Source organism: Coturnix japonica, chromosome 3, assembly GCF_001577835.2.
Source record: "Coturnix japonica isolate 7356 chromosome 3, Coturnix japonica 2.1, whole genome shotgun sequence".
NCBI lineage: Eukaryota > Metazoa > Chordata > Aves > Galliformes > Phasianidae > Coturnix > Coturnix japonica.
In genome coordinates, this window is record NC_029518.1 from 88,131,948 (window position 1) to 88,149,711 (window position 17,764).

Below are 17,764 nucleotides of genomic sequence, written 5' to 3' on the forward strand. Positions count from 1 at the left end.
CTTGCATGATGCATGCAGCATCACCACCCTGACCTGAGGTGCTGTGAAACCCCTATGGTATCTTTGGGACATGGCTACTGCTGTGACTGGGACTGCAACCAACACTCAGAGCTTAATGCTCATCAGCATGAAATCCTTTGTACCCCAAATCTGAATACAAGCTTCTGCTTTTGCATTTGTAAGATGTTTCTTAATTAGATGCTTAAATGCCCCTTTGCAACACCCATTAATTTAGGGTCTCGTGTCAGGCTACCCCTGTGACTGGGAAATATGCATTTGCTTCAAGTCTTATTTGAAAAGTTATCTTTGTAAGGAAATGTAGGATTTCCTTTATTCCTGAGCGCATTTCTCACAAAGTAGCACCATTGTTTATATACCTCGTGCTCCATTTCCCACTGTGATCTTATCGAGCCTCAGGCTGGAGGGAAAGGAAGCAGCCACAGGCGGCAGAGCAGCACCACCCGGTAATACGGCCTCATTTGGGAAACTATCCTGGCTCCTGGTAGGGCTTTGGATATTTGCAGCACTGTGTAATGAGCTGCCAGAGGTGGTTGTGGAGACTTTTAAGCACAGTTGGCTTCCAAAGCATTAGGAGCTTTCTTACTTGCTTTTCCTGAACATCCATCATACATGTTCCTGGAAAATGTGGTTTGTGCCTGTACCAGAGCTGTATTTCTGCATGAAATTAGAGCATGGAGCACTGAGGTGAAATGGTGAACAAGGAAAACATTGTGGCTGAGCTGTTGAGCCTGAAGGATGCTTTTCTGAATCACAGCTTTGGGGCACTTTGGGCTGTTGTGCATGTAGTTGTGGTGTGGTAGATCTAGGAAGGGCAGCACTTCACAGGGTTTTCTCACCAAATAAGAGGAGATGAGCAAACAGAAAATAAAAGTTGATTTTCAAACCCGAATCCAGTCTTTGTGCAAAGGAAACTCCAATGAACTTTCTTGTTTTATTGACCAGTTTCCCCAGAATCTCCCTCATGGCCAGTTGGCAAATATGTCTCTAAGAAAACAAAAATCATATTACCTTTCTACTAAATTAAGGTGATGCATTGGTTTTAGCTTTTGTTGTTGTTGTTGTTTTGGTTTTGTTTTGGAGCCAGGAGTAGTTTTGGGTACTCTCTGTGGATATATTTGTACTGGTTAAGGACAGTGCCAAGGGCTGATTGCAGGGTGTGAGGCCAAGGAGCGTGGGCTGGCTCGTGTCATTCTGCTCTTTCTGAAGCAGGCTGCCTGCATCTCCACCTAACAGCACTTGGCCCTGAGTCTGCACTTGGACCCATAAGGGGGGATTTTGGCCATAAAAATATGATTATTGCTGTTTATTGTGTTTTTCCAGTTCTACTTGTCTGAAGGGAAATGACTGAAGAGCCGCAGTGGGCTGCAGCGGTGGTTTCTACACGTGATCCTGGTGATGAGTTTAGCTGATGTTTTGCACAAGGGCATATGAGGTTGCAAAACCACCTGGGAGAGTGCTGGAGTGGGGCAGAGAGAAGCAACCACAGCACAGTCTGATCTAGTGAGACTAATAGTCATGTTAAGGGAACAGTCCTGCTACGGCCCAGCCTTGATACGCATGGCCAAGCCATGCCATGGGCGTAGGGTTACAGCCTTCCAGTTACGTTTTTCCCAGTGCAAACCAATGCTGAAACAGTGCTGCAAGTGGCAAGGGCTCGGCTGCAGTGCAGCTGTAATGGAATAACTGAGCTGTGTATGTAAATCTATTATTTTTGCAGATATTGTGGCTTCTGCTTTGTCTCCATTATCTGAGAAGGCGACTCCTGGCATTCTAATAAAAATATGGAGTTAATTTTAATTACTGACATCTGCAGCTTGGGTTGCTATAGAAACACAGAGAACTGCCACTTCTACAAGTTTCATCTGTAACTTGCTGTCTGGAAATATATGGGGTCTGATTCCTCCCTCCCATCTCACAGTAGCAAAGCAGGGATGGCTGCTGCATCGGTCAACTGTAAGGGCTGCACAGTGAGTGTAGGTGAGAGGAAAATCTTCATCTTATCTGTACTATTTCTCTGTAATTGTCAAATAAAATCAGTATGTTCCCAGTTTCCTAATGACTTTAAAAACAGTCCCCAGTCAGTTGATGAAGGAAACTAGAGCACAAAATCGTTGATATTAGAGCTGAAAAGCAGCTATTAGGTCATACAGTCCCCATGCAAAATTGTTCCTATGCTATTTTTTCCTACTACTTTTCACTGTCTAATTATAAATGCAGCTGCATTTGTAATAAAATCCCCTTCAGTTTTAGCTTTAGGGCCAGGATATTATACCTAGAGCATGAGTTATTGGACAAAGGAGGTTATCCAAGTGTTTCCATTCTGAACTCCCTCTTCAGTCTGTGGCTACCTTTGTAGGCTGAAGTTCTGAAGTTTTTATTCTCTTGTCTGGGAGTTAATACGTGGATCCCTCTGAAAGTAATGCTTCCTATTTATTTCCATGGAAACTACAGCAGATACAAAGAGCGCAATAACACAATTAGAGCAAATTCCCAGCTACAGAACACTACTTTTTCAATATAGTGACCTTTATGAGTTATGTATTTTTGCCAGTAATGAACAAGAGCCTGCATGCTGTGCTCATAAAATCAGCACCAGCAGAGGTGACCCACTGCTGAAACACACCACCTGGGTGCAATAAACTTTTGGAGTAGCCCTTGTTCAACACTATTTGCTTTTCACAAAGTTACTGTGCTGTGTGCTAAAGAGATCATTGAGATAGGTGAGGATGGTTTAGCTTGTTCAGGGCATTTAGCAACATAGATATTTTGCATGATTTATAACAGTATTGTGTTAAAGCCAAAGGAGTACATGCTGTTAATGAGTGTAACTCCGCTAATTTCAATAACACTTCAGTGCTAACTCTAAAGCTCAGTTCATCGCCCTGCTTGCAGAAATAACTACGCTATTTTTTATAGCTGTGAGGCAGATGAAGCAGTCAGGTCCCAGCTTTCCAAAGTTGTGAGTACTACTTCAAAAAGGATTGTGAGTAGGATTAGAATTGACTTCAGCTTCCTCATGAATCCTCAATACGGTACAGGTTTCTGCTATGTCTGTGATGTTTCATCACTGCACTGTGGTACTTGAGTACAGTTCCCACTGATTTCAACTGATTGTCCCTTTTTTTTTGATAGCCAAGTGTAAGCTTTCTCTCATACTAGCCTAAATAACTGTATGTGAATTTTGCTTCACTTATATCTCTATGCGGGAACGCAGACCTAGTTTTACATCACTAGCAAAATGCTTTTAACGTGGTCTTGTGAACTATTTGGACATGCAGTTAGTTCTACTTCCACTGAGGTTTGGAAGCTCTTTCCTAGCAAGGCAATGTTTGATGGTACTGTATAACATGACAGCAAAGTGGCCTTGAGATAAGGGAAGCATCACAGATCAGCAGCTGTCTGTGGCAAAGTAATTTAAACATGATGTGTGTTTTACAGTCTTTAATCCTTGCCTTGTCTGGGATAATGAGCACACAGCTTGAAAATGAGGTAGAAAATGCACCCTGATTTTTATAAGTCCACAATTACTTTATTTATTTTTATTGCTAAGGTCTTATCGTGTAGGAGTTGCTGTCATGCTTGGTTCTCAGACCTTTACTTGGGAGAAAATGAATCTTGAGCTTGGTGAAGCTGTCAGGGAACATCTGTCAAAGTGTGGGAGGACATAATGAAGACCAATGCTGATGGGATCACTTAACCAAACCATAGTGCTGGCTTCTAATGTCCTTATGCACCACATGTGAGACTGGTTCCATGTTTGGACACCTGCGGTTGTATTCAGTCACTGGAACACAGTGGTAGCTGAAAAGCCCTAGGATGTCCTGTTTGGCCTTCAGCTTACTCTCCAGGTGATCAAGGATCTTCTGCACATCCTGAGTCAGACATGCCATCTCATTACCATGATATGCCTTTCCTTAAGTGTCTAAGTTATTATGATGGACAATAGCTGACCGGGAAAGCTGAAGATCTGTGCCTCTGGAAGTACTCAGCAGTCTATTGATGAGGCCCTGTACTGCTTGCTTTCTCTGCCCTGGATCTGAGCAGAAGCCCTGAAGTAGGAGGCCTCTAGAGGTCCCCTCTACCATGGGGCATTTTATGATTCAGCACCTCCAATGGAGAGAGTAGTGCCTACTGCAGACTTAAGGAAGTGGTTTATTTAATCAAACATACATATGGGATCATAATCCACCCCAATATGGGCTGAGTTCTTCTCAAGGCTCTACTGACTGCATGTGCTGAATTTCCACTGACCATGATGGGTGATTAGGACCCCTTAAAACCTTTTCCACTAGCTGTGTTAAGAACAAATTATCCAGCTTGATATAGAGCAAAGGGAGAAGCAGGCATGTGCAGACTTGGACCTCAGCTGCCTTAAAGAAATGGTTTTTGTCGCTACTGATTGTATATGGAATTTAGGCTGATGAGTCTGTGTCTTTCTATTTAAACTCTGTGCACTAACCCAGATCACTTTGACTAAAATGGCTCCGGGGAGCCCTCCCAGGTGCTATCTGAGCAGGCTGTGACTGCTGCTGGGGACAGCCTCAGGCAGGGACACGGCTGTGGTTGTGAACACCATCAGGAGATGCATGTCTGTGGCTTCATCCCTGGCAACACCAACTTAATACTACCCTTCTCATGAGAATCACACTTTTCTACCAAGAAGACTAAAAACCCACATGTGCTTGTTTCCAGAGTAGGATACCTAGAAAAGGTAGGGACCTGTCATAAAAGCCGACTTTGTTCTTTGATTTATTTAGATTTCAAATTGTAGGATGTATAACTGATGCTGTGGGCAGAAGCTTCAGTGGTATCTGGGACATTCCAGACCAGGGAAGCAGCCTGAGTGGGTGTTTGGGGGAGACAAAAGCAGGGTCTCAGGATTACCTGAAAGAAGGGAGAATAATTCTTGTTCTGTGTTTTACATTGTGTACTATTCTGATCTGGTGGTTAGAGATGTTCAGAGCAATGCAAGACAATTAATTTCAGTTATATCTAGAACTTCCCTTTAGTTTGTCAAAATAAGCAGAAAGTCTTAATAAGTGGGGAAAGAAAAATGGGTCTGACACCTCTCTACTGCTACAGCTGGAGAGCTGATAAAAAGCACAGACTGTGTGGTAGCTTCTGTGGAAAGCCTTCATAAGGCTGACAACTCACATATGAGCTGATGAATGACTCAAATAAGAGCTTAGCTTTCGATCTTGCTGCTGTCATCCAAGAGGAATCTGATTTCAGACGTGTTCTTTGTGATTAAGCAATCTATAGTGTGCTCCAGTTCTGAGCTGTTGGCAGACCGTAGGGAGATGTAAGCAAACCTCCCCAGAAAGACACCTCTGGCTTTTGAGGGACTGTGTCTGCAGGAAAGGGCTGATGGGGCGGGCACTGGGCAAATTACTTGTTGTGCTGCCTGCCTGCTCTACTTCTGCCTCAGGGTCTGAATGGCAGCTTTTCCCAAGGAGCCAGGAATGACAGAAGGAGATGCTGAGTATTGCTTTGACTGAGTTGAGTTGTCATGGCTGGGAAAGGCTCCCACAGCTTTGCTTTCTACAGCTCAGGGGCCACAGTCTGTCTGTTGGTTTCTTTACTGAAGGGAATCTCTTTTTACCTGAGTGGTGTCTGCCTGTGTGCTACTATGGTCTAAGATTGCCTTACCCCCAAAGCTCAGTGCTTGCTGTTTGCTTGGGTATGGGGTGGCTTGGTGCTTCCTCTGGTGACAAAAGGGAACTGTGAAGGAGTTGGACACAGTTCACTTCCCTGTGCTTCTTCAAGTGGCTGCTCCTCGCCACTGAAAAGGTGAATGATCTTTTACCTCAGCAAATTTAGGTTTCTGAGCATTCCTCTAGGTATCTCTGAGTCAAAGCTCCTTATTGTCTACTTCTGGACCTTCTTTTCATAGAATCACAGAATGATTTGGTTTGAAAGGAACCTTTAAAGATAATTTGATTGATTCCCTCCCCACTTGCCATGGGTATGGACATCTCCTGCTAGAGATGTCTCCTCCAGGGAGGTGTCATTGCCCCTATCACCTCCTCACTGTGCCCTGTCTCTCACACCAAAGATCTATCACAATTTGTGTTAGACAGTGTTCTGCAGTTGTTCTGATGCAGTTGTCACGCATCAGAAACTTTCCTTCTTTCCTTCTCCCTTTGAGTTGTGTGTTTGCAGCTCCTCTGTGCGCTTTGTGGTACATTTTGTGCTCATTTCCGTGCAGAGATGACTCATGTGATAGCACGTCATGTTTCCCAGCCAGTGATGAAAGTAGATGAATAATTGTAACACTTCTGAATGCCACATTTCCTCAAACAGGTTTCTGTTAACGTGTGCAGGTTCCAAGTAGACTCTAATCGGAATATTTTGTCCTAATTAATGCTCAAATTTTTTAAACCTAGACTGAATGAAAAGGCTCGAGTTGTGATGAGCTTTAAAAATTCAGCTTCAGTTGCTTATATTTTTTCTGCTTCCTCCCTGGTGCTTGTGATATTTCAGATACATTTGAGTGATGATTTATTTAGTAATAGTACACCTTCATATTTAAAATGTCACATATGTGTTTTAGGATATTATGTAAAACCCAATATATTCTTAAACCACGTTCCATGTGTAAGAAGTCTTCTGTCTCTATTTTCCTTCTGTATGGGAGCTATTCAATATGGTATTTTTATTCTTTCCATGGTTTACATGATGCTTTAGAAGTTCAAGGAAGAAGAAGCTGTCCGTGTTTTGTAAGATTTTATCATTTAATTCTGTACCAGTGTATACTGCTCAAAAGTAGGTGTCAAGTAGCATGGGAGATGAATTGAAGTTAGACTGAGGCTTAGGCAGAATATCTTTCTCACAGTTGTACTTGACAGTTTTGAAACCTTCAGCCCATCATTTCACATCCCTGAACTAATGAGAAACTTCTAAATTGAATTTGCGCAAAGCAATTCCACTGAGTCAGTGCCTTTAATGCGTCTTGAGTGGCTTGTCAGGAAAGTAGGCGGGCAGGCAGCAGTCTGAGAGGTATTGTGTCGTTTACCTTGAATACCCACCTGCTGGTGTTTGGGCCAGTCGTGAGATCTTTGTCTCATGAAGAAAGAATCAGCCTTCTCTAGGCAGCGATACAAAATACAGACTGAGTTTCTGCCCAGCTGTGTCATAGAATCATTCAGGTTGGAAAAAAACTCTAAGATTATCCAGTCCAACCATCCACCTACCATCAATATTGTCCACTAAACCGTGTCCCTAAGTACTACATCTACACATTTCTCAAACACTTCCAGGGGCAGCGACTCTACCATTTCCCTGGGCAGCCTCTTCCAGTGCCTGACCACTGTTTCAGAAAAGAAGTTTTTCCTCATATCCAACCTGAACCTCCCCTGCCCTGTGCTTGCAAGGGGGAAAATGCTGAAGGAAAATACCCTACATTCACCTCTGCTGTCTTCTGCTTTCTTACTCTATCATTTCTTCTTGAGGGACTCTGCCTTGTTCAGGCTCTGCCGGTGGAGAGGATGCTGTTCAGACTTATGCTTATCTACTTACTTTTATTTCTATATCCTTTCTGAGTGTGCTCTGAAATCTTAAGCATTGCAGCCATTACTGAATCCATTACACATTACTCCCATTCTGAAAGCAAGTCAAACCTGTGTTTTATTAAAACACACCATTTTAGACAGGACATAACGAAACTGAGAATTTACGTTAATGTGAACCTTGCTTGCTAAACCTTCTTCTTTTCTTCTTCTTTTTCATGTTCTTTAATTTTTTCTTTTTAATCCTCCATCCTCCTTTTTCTTTTGTTTCCTCGTCTTGCTTTTTGTTGGATGAGAGCAATCAGAGATGAACATCAAACAGATGTATGAGTTCTAGTAACTGTTTTTATCTCCAGAGATCTAAAACACTGTCAGAATATCCTGATAATACGCTGATTGAAATTCCCCTCTGGAGTCTCAATTTCATACATACTGTTGTTTCCACTGTACCTCTCTGCAGACAGATATTTAGTGATGTTTTTGTTTAACCTCTGGAGAAGACGCAAAATGGAAAACAAGCAAGTAACAAGCATTTCCAAATCCCAGCGCTATAAATCTGTTTTGTTTCCCTTCTGTTTGCAAAAGTGGGAAATTATTTATTTTATTATCTGATATCACACCAATAACAAGTGGAGTCTGTTCTATGTAGCCCAATTATGAAAGATTGCCTGAGTTGAAATGACTCACAATGGACCTGTTTTTCACAGCCCTGTTATAAAGAAATATTTTCCTGCTTGAAATTAGGAGAATTTACATTCGTGCTTGCAGCCAAAAAACATCCAATCAGAAAAAAATATTGTCAGATAAAATGTTTGTCAGTCCCAGTTGTTTAGATCATTTTGCTCATACATATAGTCTGGTTTGACTCCAGGCATCAAAGTTTGCCAGCGTTGGCCAGGGGAGGATATTGGGCCATTGGGATGGGCTAGAGGACGCCCTGAAGTCCTCTCCAAACTGAAAAGCTGGGAATTGGCTTGTTCATGCTGAACCACGTGTAGAAGGAAAATATTAGCAATGTTTGTCAGCAATAAGCTTGGTTCCTGTCTTATTATATCTGTTTGTATCCATCTTCAGAGGACCTGATGCCCCTTTGTTCAGAAAGTCAAAATGGATGTACGTGGAAGAGGCAGAGGTCAAATTTAGATGTAACAGAGTATTACAATTTTTTTCCATATTACCACCAGAAATAGCTAGTGTCTTGATGTCCATTAGAAGTACACAGACTGATAAGCCTTCAACTACACCTCCTACAAGCTTCAGAGTTGCATTTTATACATCTTCCTGGGTGCTGCGTGGACACTTGCAGCCTTGCTGGCTGGGTGTCCTGTGCAGAAGATGCCCAAAATCTGCAGCCTGTGCCATCACTTGGTGTCTGACCTGAAGCTCGTTTAGCTGAGGAATACTTCCAGCAGTCCAGCAAGGCTTTATTGAGATTTAGCACTCAGTCTCTGAGGGAACAGTATATTTGTTTTCTTCATTGTGTGAATGTGATGTGTGGGGTAAGGCTCTTATTTTAGATGAAGGACAAGTACATGGGTTTTCTGTGTACCTGATGGCACACACAATTAGCTCTGAGGGTGCTGTAAATTATCTTCCATTCCCCATCCTCACCCAGAAACCTGTCAGTGCCTCTGTACCTGTTCCAGCAGTGAGCGTGAAGAGGGAGCAAGCCCTGCACATTACTGGGGTTTTCTTAAGAGGTAAAGCAAGTTCTGCATGGTGTTTTTTCTCTTCTTTATCAGTTAGTGTGCTCTGTGGAAGAAAAATGCTTTACTTCCACCTTAAGTAGTTAATGTTGATGATGGAATGTGACTGCGGTTTACCAGATTGGGCTTCTGGGGTGATTAGCAATGGGGAGCTTTTTGGCAGAAGATTAGCAATAGGAATCATACAGACATATCTCTCTATTTTAACGTACTATATTTACACATGTCTTTGTGTATGCGCATGTTGCTGGAAGGTTACACTGAAAATGTCTGTGATGGTCTTCTTTGAAGTCAGAAAACTGCCTTTTTGTTTCCTTTGTATCTTCAAGAACAGCGATGGATAAATCTTACCCTCCTGAAAAATGTATGTTCACTCTGGGGATTTCTTTGGCCTCGGGGCAGCACATTTAGAAATGTACTTTTAAAAGAAGAGTGAGACAGATGTGCTGAGCCTTGCTGAGGCTCCTGGCCTGAGTTGATCCTTTTCACCCAACTTACTGCTATAAGCTGAGACTTCCTGCTCTGTGCAGACCACCATATGCTTGTCCTTACGGAGACAAAGCCTGGATGCTCAATGCAGCCAGGCTGGGCTGCTTTGCTACGTGCTGTGGTTTGCCATGCGCTTTATGGTATCTCTTTGAGATGCAGCTGATGTGAGGTGGGGAGTTCAGTTTCTGGTAGCCATAGGGATTGGTGGATGCCCTGTCCCTGGAGGCATTCAGTGTCAGGCTGAGGGCTGTAGGTATCCCTGTTCACTGCAGGGAGCTGGACCACATGACTCTTAAAGTTCCCTTCCATCTCAAATGTTTCTATGGATTATCCCGCCGTGGGCAGGTCAGTGTCTTCTTCCATACTGCACCTGCATGAGCTCATAACAAGGCTGTTATAGGCCACAAATGGAGATGATTTTCCCTTTTACAGTTTATGAGCAAAACTTTTCTAAGGAAAGTTACCAACTCCTCTAATAAAGGCTTTCTCCAACCCAAGGTGTTGGAATAACAATCTGACAACTTCAGCTACCAAGGTATTTTGAGTGGGAGTTCTTGTGTGCTTCCTCCCATCGTTTTTGTTTTCAAAGACAACGGGACCACACAGTTTCAGCATCTGTTGTGCACAGATGTATTTGTAGTTTGGAACCAGCTTGGCCTTACTGTCCTTTCTTCTGCTGGTGTGACCAGGATATTTGGGTGCTGCTGTGAGCGTGGTGGTGGTGAGCTGGTTGGAGAGTACTGAGAGGTGGGGGGCTTCTCTGTAGAAGCTACTCACTGAAAAAAATAAGGTTTATATATAATAACAAGAATATTGTATGTTTGTGACTAAGCTATTGACAAGTAATGCGCAAAACTGTTATATGTTGCGTTAATTATTAACCTATTGTTTTTCCTCAAAATTTATCAAGAAGGGGTTTGTAAGGGAGGAGAGTGCACTCCCTTCCTTGCTTTACTCCAGTGGCCAAAAAGAGCCAGAAGCAGCACGTGAAAAGTTTTGTGTTTCCATCAAGGGACAGTTCCATTTCTATCTAGATGCTTTATTGCTCTGGGCTGAAGACAGGGAGAAGTTGTGCTGACTTTCCAGTGGGGTAGAGAGCTCTAAAGCCTGCATTTTTCCTAGCAGGATGATACAAAGAAAAGGGGGATCTACTCTGGTTCTCCATTTGGGGTGGCTTTTGGATGCTTCTCGGTTGGCTGAGCTGCACTGGGTGGGTGCCATCCTGGTGGGGCATGACTGTGGTCTCAAGTGTCAGCCCCATCCCATCCACCCTCTCTGAAGCATGGTGAACCTGGCAGAGCTGCTACGTGCTCTGGGTTGCGACTCATAAAACGAGTAACCCATGCAGTGAAAAAGAAATCCACTCTGCTTCTTTGTGCACAGGTAAAGAGAAGCTCCCAAATGGCCCTTTGAAATGCTCTTGAGCCTGCCAAGGTCTGTTAAGTGGAGCTGTCAGAAAAAGGGTGAAATGAAAGGTAGAGATAATCATGTTTGAATGGTAAGGGTTTCAAGCACAGTGCCTGGGACACTGCAATCCACTCCTGGGAGTATATGCAAGGAGGTGAATTGTTGCTTAATGGTTTATGAAACTCCTATTCAGTACTGCTCCAGATGGCACAGGAATCCTCCAGCTGCATGGTTCTGAACTGCTATTGGTGGAAAACAATGTCACTGAGAGAAAATTGTCTGTGTGAAAGCAAATCTTTTTTATATCGACTCCAAAACTACTCTTGCTTTTTCCCAAGACTACTTTCTTGGTACCCAAGAGTTTATATATGAGAAGTCTAGCTTTTCATGGCATCATGCCCCTGGCATAAGGTTGTGCTGTCCTAATAATCACTGCACTTACATAGACCTACGTGTGTTTATTTTTATCCAGCTGTTTGGATACTGTTGTCATGAAACTCATGCAAGGTGTAGCCAGCAAGTTTCTAACCATGCAGCTCTGCAGCTGGCTCCTGATAAACCATCTCAGCGCTGCTGCTCGAAGGACTTTCTTGGCCACTGTTGTCAGTGGTGCAGCTGCCAAGTGGGACAGGCCTGTGAGCTGGCTCAAACCTACCTCAAAACCCAGTTTCTTTGCAAACGGAATTGGTTGTCCCCATAGGCTGTGACTGGCAACATGTGCAACAGAAGTAGGGTGCCTACCCAACAAGGTCACAACAGCCACTAACAGATATGCTGCCATCCTACCCTGGCTCATTCTGCCTGTGACACAATACTTGATGTGTTTATCACTAGACTTTGTTGTCTTAGTTCTGCCCTGTCACAGCTGCAGCACTAACATCAAACTTGCTTGTGTTAGGGCAGGCTGAGCTGCAGGTCATGCTGAGGCTGCTATTACTATCTTTCCTGGCTCTTCCTATTTTTCTCATGCATCATCTGCATTAAATACTCATTATTCCCAGCTATGATGTCTGGGGAGATGGCTTTGTCAGGTCAGAAGGTTGTTGTTTCTCATTTGAATCAAATCCAAATATGAATAAATTAATTCCAATGCTCTTGGCCTAGGGTTCCTCAAGTAGGAGAAATACAGGTTTAAACAATTACAAAAAGCAGTGTATCTTGACCCTGGTTGGGTTTGACAAGGAATTTGTCCAAGGCAGCGTTTTTCTGAAGATCAGTGGGCTGACACATTGGAAGCCTTGCACAGAATGCTGTGGTCGTGCCCTCCAGTGTTCCCACAAAGAGCTCCATGTGTGAGCAGTGCTGGTTGCGATGAGTGCAGTCTGATTCCTGTCTGGCTTGTTTCCTCTGTGTAAACTTTGCTTTCCATGAATCCTCATGAGTTTCCCAAGTTTGTTTTCTATGAGAATTCGTGTGATCAGAGCTGGGTTATTTGCCTAAGAGGAGCAGACACAGCTGGAGCAAGTTCACTTTTAAGATCAGAATGAATATTTGTGAAAATATTTTTGGTCGTGCTCCCTCTGCTCTGCCTTTTCTGACTGAGCCTTTCGCAGAACTATAGAAAAATTACCTTTCATTCCTTTGATAGGACTACTGCATGCCTGAGCTTCTAATTGTGATAAAGAATGTCCTTTGACAAGCCTGCCAGTTTAAAAGTCAGCCTCAGTTTATTGAAATTAAAGAAAAGAATTGAACTTCAGCTCTCCCAGAGAATCATTTTTCTCATACCCCAAGCTCACATTAGCTCGGGATCTCTGTGGAATACAATAGGAGAGAGGTGATTGAATTGAAGTTTCAAGCACAGAAGCAGGTCTTTGGCCAATTACATTTTGCAGGGGTTGGAATTGAACTACTCAAAAATGGGTATCAAACTGCAAACCAAAGTAATGTGGAATCAAACGTCTTCTGAGATGAAATGCTTCTTTGAAAGGATGAGGGAACTGATGCTGTATTTTTGTCTGTAATACCTGTCTGCTCTTCATGCCTTCTTCCTGACTTTGTCTCCTTTTTCTGTCATAATCTCTCTTATATGGCTCCTGGAATTCAGCAGGAAAACATCAGTGTGCTTTTCCTTCTAATTACTACTCTTGATGATGGTGCGCTGAACAGCACATGTGCTGCTTGCAGATCTTGTGAGGTCAGCACCAAGCAGTTGACAGCACAGGACATGAGAGGAAAGGCTGCATGTCACACATCCCATTAATTGCAGTAAAAACAAGTTTAGTGACCAACAGACACCAAGCTGCTGCTGACTCTTTGTTACAATCCCTGTTGCAACAGGACTTACATTCTATTCTAACTGTGTTGAGCCATCGTTTTCTTCAAATATTTGATTTGGTGACCAGTTTTATTACATCTGCTTCCCTTCCCCACCATACCTTCCCCCAGGCATCCTGTGCACCTCTACACAAGACACACATGCACCATCTGGGAGGCAGTCTGTAGGTGGTCATGGAACCCACACGTATATCTGTTAGCTTCAAGATGCCAATGCCTGCATTAATCATCAGATTGACTCCCTTGTGCTCCATTCTGTAAGAAAGTCTGAATTGCTTAATTTGTCTCATTATTTGCAATCCTATTTATATCAAGTTTTCTTACATGAGTTATTTCTTCTGATGCGAAGCAAATGACTCAGCTTTCACAGACATTTGTGTTTGGTGCCATCTGCGTTTCTGTTATCTCAGAAACTCTCATTCTTTGATTCCATTCACGCATACGACACAAATGTGAAATACGTGATGCAAAGAGTCATCATTGGGCCAAAAGCACCCAGATACAGACAACCTCAATATGCTGAGAAAACAAATTCTAATAAATAAATAAATAAATTCGTCCATATCTTGCAGAAATGCCCGTAGTTTCAGAGTGTATTTCTGCTTTGTATTCTTAAGAAATGGACAATTCAGATAGTACAGGTTGTCTGGAAGTACTTTTTGTTTTTCTCAGATGAGAAACAAGGCTGATATGTCAGGCCAGTTTAAAGATTGGTTGAAACAATTGATTTCAAGGTTAACATTCCAGGAACATTAATTGATTTTGGAAGGACCTGATGCTGAGGACCCAGTGTTCACACTGTGGGTATTTCAAGGAGGTTTGCTTTCATCTGGCACTACTCTCTTCTCTTGGACACAAATGCCATTAGTGATTGAGGCCCACCTTCTGGTTTCGCTTCATCGATAAGGAGACTGGTGTGCATGGTTCAATATCACCCAGTGAATCAAAGCATGGTTAACTGGAGCCCATCAGGAGATTCTGCTCCGAAAGCAGACTCTTGATCTGAACTAAGATGTTTCTGTAATGCCATTTAGTATTTCTTGTGATGACATCTGGAAGAAAATTTTCTGTCAGAAGCATTTCTTCATGGAATATATGAATTCAGACCAAATTAAATTATTTAGCAGAAATGTCTCTTTTCCGCAGGAATGATTCCTCTTTTCTGTCAAAAGTTTTAAGTTTATACTGAAAGATTTCAAACCATACCTCTTCCAGCAGTCCCAGGCCAGGACACTGTGCAGCTCTGTGGGGATGTGGGGAGACCAAGGCTGGGTTGGATGTCAGGATTAGGCCTGAGATTGGATGTAGCAAAGCTGCAAAGTGTCTCAGGTTTCCCAGACAAGCGAAGTGACACTGGCCCAGCTTCTGCAGCCCATTTTCCAAGGCCACCAGCTGCCCTATGGCTCATCCAGCCCAAAGCCTAGGGTGTTAAACCCTAAGAAACAAGGGGAAAAGTGCTTAGATATTATGTGGGGGCAGTCAGTTTTAATATACTTTCTTAAGCAAAGGTCCCACTTTGAGAATCTTTGAAAATACTGGAGACTATAGCCCTGACAGCTGGAGTTTCTTTGGGGGTGATAAGCACCAGGCCATAGTAAGACAGGATGATAGCAGGCTCAACTTTTTATGTAGTTTTGAACTGGAACAGTAAGAAGAATGAGCTGATAGGCTCCAAGGAATGTGGCAAGGGTGTAACTTGGATTTACTGCTTTCTGTGGATTGAGTTGCTGTTACTATTTTAGATGGAAAATTACTTGCCTGGGGCACACAGAAAACCTTAAAAGTCAGGGATCAGTGGGAGTAAGTTCTCACACACCTGGTTAATTGAGATGTTCCCCATGATTGCTAGAAAGGAAAATAAAACTGATCTTCTGTACAACTCAGTCAGCTGGGAAAGAAGTTGATTGAGACTGGTTGCAAAAAGATCAAGATTTTATTTGAAAAACATCATGAGGTTAAAGGGGTGGTTTACCTGTTCTGTTTTCTCACCATTTGTGTTCAACTTCGGTGACATTAGGCAAGAAAGGAAATGTGGTTTAACAGGGCAGAAAACAGAAAGCAACACAATGCTGAAGTGGTAGTCAGAACCGAATAGGCAGAATCTATTAAAAAATAACACTTACTGTAATATTTGCAATGAAGCTGTGAGAAGTAGAAATGATGGGCAAAGAAATAGGATATGGTGTTGTCCTAAATTAGCTTAACTCCCCCGCATTAGATCACAGATCTTTACCATCAGCTATAAGCAGGAATAACCAGGATAAATGAAGCATGTTTATTTCTTTCTGTCTCTTAATTAGTTACGATTCCCCCTTTCCTAAAGACATTACAGGATCCAAAACAACCTCTGAGGTAGGAAATGTGTTATCTCATATCCTGGATCCCTGGGGCAGGATGTTGAGCAGATTCATTCAGCGCAATGTTAAATGTGGCACATCCTTGTTTATTCTGTTGTTTTTTTACAGTGCTGGTGGGCACACGCTCAGAAGTTTTTCTAACACATAGGAAGAGCTGATGGAGAACTTTCTTTCAGTATGAAGTCTTAGAAAAAGTGCTGACTTTGGATATCATCAGGGCAAAGGATCTCCTCCATGCATGGCATTATCAGTGGAGTGGCAGCACTGAATTGGGTGCATGGAAAAACCTCAGGGAAAAGGCAGGTTCATCTGTATGGCCTTTTAAAAGGAGCAGCACATTTGGTCTCTGAGTAGACATCCCATAGAATGGGTCATTTCTGGCTCTGTCCAGAAAGGCAGAGCTGTGAAGTCAGTATCTTTAACAGCTCAAGAGGATTAAAATGAACATATTGGATTTGTCACTATGCAGAGATTTGTTCAGAAGTCACATTTAATTTCCAAGCTCTCAATGATTGTAACCTGATTTATACATCTGTACAGGGTGTATTGAGAGCAGGGAGGAGTGGGGGGAGCATCAGGCTCGGGAAGACCCGCTGTCAGTTGAAACATCTCTCAAGTTCCTGGAGTTGAATAAACAGGGCAGGGCAGTGCATCAGACCAGCTGGGTGCTACCAGGATGACCAGCACCACACTTTGTTTGGCACGACCAGCTCTCCTTGTTCTATTTGCTTTCACAAGTGAAGATTGAGCTGCTGTATTGTCTGTTGCTCCCTCAGGTGCATTGTCCGTGCTTGGAGAAGCGTGGGTTCCCTTCTTCACCTGAGGTTTACCATCACCCTGCTCTCAGCCCTGCCGTGTCTCCCAGCTTCATTTGCATGCCCATGCCCCCATATGCTTATTCCCTTGAATCACAGATTCGTAGGGGTTGGAAGGGACCTCCAGAGATCATTGAGTCCAACCTCCCTGCCAAAGCAGGTTCCCTACACCAGGTCACACAGGTAAACTGAGAATTAAGCCTTTTGAGTTCATGGATGTACTTCTGTTCTCCACAGTTACTTCTTAGCCAAGTAGTACAGATTTAATTCTTCAACTCCTTCCAGCCCCTCAGGTCTTCGTTGTCTGAGTTAGATTTTTAAATGCTTACAGTTTGTAAATGTTCTAATTTCATTTTGTGCTGAAGTCACATTTTGAGACCTCAGGGCTGGGGAAGATTTTTCTTGTCTTGCAGGTGGACATCTTGGTCAGCCCAGGTGACACCGAATGATTCCCCCATGAGCCCAATTGCGAGTGTGAATGGGTCAGAGCTAAAGAGAAGCTTGAACTAGATTATCTCCACACAGGGTATTTTTTGAGATCTAATGAGTGTTCTCAGCTCCTGATGACACTGATATCACATCTAAGGCTGCCATTGCTCCATGTGCTCATGCTGGGAGGAGCTTTAGTGAAAGTTTTGAACCATCTTATCCCATGTTGCATCATATCTTATAGGCTTTTGAAACCTTTGACCCCAGAGCCGTGTGATTTCTTTGGGGATCAGGTCTTATTTATTGTTTCTAGTTCTTGGGGTTGTGTTAAACATCTTGAAAGTAGAATGATGAATGCTCCAAGATGAGTGCTTGGCCTCAGAAACTCTCCCTGGTTTGAAACCAGCCTCCCAGAGAACAAGAGAATGATGGGGATCTCCTTGTTGATGCTCCCCAAATTGTGTCTTTAAATGCAGTTCCAGGCACTATAACAAGGTTGGGATCACTTAAAGTGTAGCAAGAGGCATGTCTATGAGAACATGGAGGAAATGGAGTGAGCACTTCTTTTTCCATATTTCTTCCCTTCCATCTTTTAATTTATTAAATATTAATATTTTATTGCATCTGGAAATCAACATTAGGTAGAAGAAATAGAATCAATTTTTAATAAATAAGAGCAATAAATAAAACATTTCATAAATTATGCATCGCAAAAGATTACTGAAAGATTAAATAATGATCTTGTGTAAATACTC